Below are 4225 nucleotides of genomic sequence, written 5' to 3'. Positions count from 1 at the left end.
CCACAGTTTCTGTATCCATTCCTCTATTGAGGGACATCTGGGTTCTTTCCAGCTTCTGGCTATTATAAATAAGGCTGCTATGAACATAGTGGAGCATGGGGTGGCACAGTATTCTTAATGACTTTTTTATTGTTTGAGAATTTCATGTGTTCATATGATGTGTTCGGATCAAATATAATTCCTCAATTCCTCTTCTTCAATCTCTTCTCTTTCTCCCCAAACACCTTGGCTTCCAAACTTCATGTGTCTTTTATTAAGCTCCTGGGGGTCCACCTGGTCCACGTAGTGCAAGCGTGAGTTTCTCTGTGAGTGTGTGCACGCAAGCTCTCGCCTGTGAGTGTGTAGATACGTACTTATGTATATGGCTGTTGGACCATCTATTAGAAATAGGTATAGTCTCAAGGGCTGCATTTCTGAAGAAAACTGAATCTTCTTGCAGCAGCTACGAATTGACAGTAGATATGCAGGTAGTTGTGAGGTTTCAGTAACACCTCCCTGATCCGTGATGGGATGTTAGCTGGCTTGATCCTGTGCAGGTCTTATGTATGTAGTCAGAGCCATTGTAAGTGCACATATTCGATGGCTCCGTCATATCCAGCCAATACTGTTCTACTGTAGATGTCTGGCTCACTCTACCCATCTTCTGAGATGACCTATGAGCACTTGAGGTGGGGGTGGGGGTAAGGGTGGGGCTGTGATACAGAGGTCTCATTCAGAGCTGAACACTCCACAACCTTTTCTCCTCCTTCACGTTGACCAGTTGTGAGTCCCTGTGTTAACAGTCATCTACTGGAAAAAGAAGCTTTTCTGATGCGCATTTAGAATTCCACTAATCTACAAGAATTAAGGAGGTAAATGTATTACCACATCAATTTAATAACAATATTTGTTCTCCCCTAGAGCTTATGACCTAGCCATGTTTTTTTTCCCCACAAGCTTTTGTGAGAAGAATTAAAATTAGATATGCTGATATTAAGGTTTATATGGAAAAATAAATGGCCAGAAAAACAATATAAAGAATAGTTGTGCCTCCAAAGTAGCCCCACAGTACTTTGAGACACTTCATAAAACCTCTGAAATGAACTGAAACGTAAGGGTGAACTGAATTGATTAAAATGTCTAGAAATTGAATTCAGATAAACCAAGGGCAGATTATACATATGGAACTAAAGTTAGCAGAGGAAAAAATATGAACGTTTACATAAATGATTCTGGGACAACTGGCTGTGCATTTGGAAAAGATAAAATTATATTTATAACACATATAGAAGAAGAAGTCCAGGTGGATCCAAAAATCTAACACAAAAATAAGGCCACTGGGCTAGAGTATAGTTCCGTTGGTAGAGTACTTTTCTAGCACAGGTAAAGTCCTGGGTTTGATCTCCAGTATAGTAAAATACCCTAGCATTTGGGTCTAGCACTGTAATTCTAGCATTTGGGAGGCAGACGCAGGAGTATGAGAACTTTAAGTCATCCTTGGACACATCATTGGTAACTTAGGACAGGAAGGATTTATTTTGACTCTGTTCTAGGGAGCACATTCCAAGGTGGCAGGAAAGGTATTGTGTTGCCACTGTGGTGACAGGAGCCTGGGGTTGCTCACATCTCTGCAACTCAAGAAGCACAGAAAGGAATGGCCAGAAGCAGGCCATGATCCCCAGGGCTCACCCTGCAAGACCCATTTCCTCCAGCAAGGCCCCAACCTTCTAGTCCAGCAGTTTCCCAAACAGCTTTATATTGTATTTATTTTAGTTCTGGGGAAAAAAACTGAATACATTTCTTGTTTTTTTTTTTTTAAAGATTTATTTGTTTTATATATGTGAGTACATTGTCACTGTCTTCAGACACACCAGAAGAGGGCATCAGATCCCATAGCAGATGGTTGTGAACCACCATGTGGTTGCTGGGAATGGAATTCAGGACCTCTGGAAGAGCAGTCAGTACTCTTAACCACTGAACCATCTCTCCAGCCTCCGAATACATTTCTAAATTCTTATGTTCAGAGAAAACAAAAAGAAGCTGTTATCTAAATCGAAAGAAAAAAAAAATAAAGGAGAAAATAAATCTACCAAACTGTATTGGCAAGGAGAAAAAAAAAATTAAAGTGAAAATTTAAAGAACTAATGGAACTACTTTGCACCCCCTAGCAATGGGCAAAGCGACACCTTGTTGGTGGTGTTGTTCTTATATCAGTCAGGGACAGAGCAGCCAATAGTCCTTTGTTCATCCTAGCTTTGGAGCCTAGCTTGATAGCCAAAGCTGTTTTCTGCCTAGAACACATAAAAATTAAATCAAACCAAACGCACTCAGGACCGCTCAGGAGGCGTCAGAGATCTGAGTTCAGCCATGCCATGTGGTGCTGGTTGGGAAAGACGCCCACAGCCCGGCCCTACATCCCAGGAGCCGTAGACACACATACTGCACACCACACCACCATGGGGACCCACCAACTGTGTGCCTAGCTTGAAGCGGGAACCACCTCATAGTCAAATGGGAGAGAAAGAGATGTGGAGCAGCTGGAGTAACGTTATGAAGAGAAAAGGAACTGGAGACTCGGGGGTGGAGAGGAGTAGCTTGTTATGAGTGGCTGGCTCTGCCACGTGGGACCATGGTGAGGTCCCGACCTGAGCTGCTGCTGAGGGTCATGTCTGTATCCGTGGCTATGCAGGGGTCGTCGGGGTCAGAGTCTGACGTCCGTGGCTCACGACAGAACATGGGAGTGCCTCTGGTTTGGGAAGCCCTCGGGGAACATGGATGTCCAGGGGCTGTGCAGAACTGGCCTTACCTCTCACCTGCTGCAGCGTTCAGGTGAGCTGGTCCCACCTCCCATCTGGCAGCAACACAGCAGGGCCCTGCTCCTTGCCCAGGAAGCAGGGCAGAGCTGAGCCAGCCCTGAGAGTGTGAATGTGGGAGAGCTGACTCTGCCCATTCATCTGCTAAGGTGTGACATGGGCACAGAGGTGATACCTCCCCAATCCCAGCTCCTTGCCACCTTCAGGAGTCGGGAAAGATTCCTACAGGGGCATGAGTGTGGGAGAGCTAGCGTTGCCCCTGCAGCCCAGGAGAAGGGTGGGGGTGGGGGTGGGGTATCGCGCCTGAGCAGTGCACCAGAGTAGACCCTGTTGGTGGGGTCACAGGTGAGCCACCTTGAGGGCTACAGATTGGGAGAGCTGGCCCTGTTCATCTGCTGTGAGGTGGCACGGATGTGGGGCTGATGCACTCCCTACCCTTGCCCCTCATCCTGGGGTTATGAGAGCAGGAGAGCAGTCCTAGGACCGGAGGAAGGCTGCAACTCTCTGGAGAGCAGACGGTGCACCTCGGCAGAGCAACACCGAACGCTTTTGTTTCCGTTTCTGAGTCAAGGTCTTGCCTGGCCTCAAGCTTAGAATCCTCCTGCTTCTCCCTCTTGAGTATTGAAGTTCCACACGTCCAACACTAACTTTCTATCAAACCTTTTAAAGACTCCATAATATTAGGAATATTAAAACAGTTCCAAAAGTAGAGAAAACAGCCGTGTTGTTTTGAGTGAAAAATGTCCCTTAGGCTCATGCCTTTAAAATCTTGGTCCCCAGGTGGTAGACAATAAGCTAAAATAATTTTGCTTAAGTTGCTCTTGGTCACAGTATTTTATTACAGAAACAAAAAAGTAACTAAACAAGAATATCTTTATAAAAATTATCTTCTATCCCCCATAGGATATAGAGTTCATAAAAAGTGAAGTCTTAGTTATAACTACTGGTATAAAAAGCTTTACAGAAATTTAATAAGCAGACTCCAGTGCAACATTTCTTGTGTTTTGTTTGTTTGGTTGTTGGTTTTGAGATAGGCTCTTATGTCTCACCTGACCTGGCCTAGAACTCACAGTTTGGAATGGGCTAGTTTTCAACTCACAGAAATCTGTGTACCTCTGCCCCCACAGTGCTGAGATTAAAGATTTTTAACACCATGCCAGCCTGTTTCCAATGGAACATTTTTAATTGTTCAAAAGGTTTCATTTTGGGAGTATTAAAATTCTTGGGCAAATGGATGTATCTGGAGGATATCATTCTTAGTGAGGTTACCCAATCACAAAAGAAGTCACTAGATATGCACTCACTGATAAGCGGATATTAGCCCAGAAACTTAGAATACCCGAGATACATTATGCAAAACACAAGAAAACCAAGAAGGATGACCATCGTGTGGATACTTCATTCCTCCTTAGAGTAAGGAACAAAATACTCAT

The 4225-nt window shown here is 44.4% G+C and overlaps 1 non-coding gene across 1 annotated transcript; it reads left to right on the top strand.

Moving 5' to 3' along the window:
* The first annotated feature begins 2138 nt into the window (after window positions 1–2138).
* LOC115062907 lies at window positions 2139–2283 on the top strand. The gene has a single exon (XR_003842814.1). It is a non-coding gene; the product is annotated as a small nucleolar RNA SNORA48 (small nucleolar RNA).
* Window positions 2284–4225: the final 1942 nt, after the last annotated feature.

This window comes from Mus pahari, chromosome 1 (assembly GCF_900095145.1).
Source record: "Mus pahari chromosome 1, PAHARI_EIJ_v1.1, whole genome shotgun sequence".
Lineage (NCBI taxonomy): Eukaryota > Metazoa > Chordata > Mammalia > Rodentia > Muridae > Mus > Mus pahari.
Note: the sequence above shows the minus strand (reverse complement) of the source record. Positions and strands in the feature narration are given on the sequence as shown.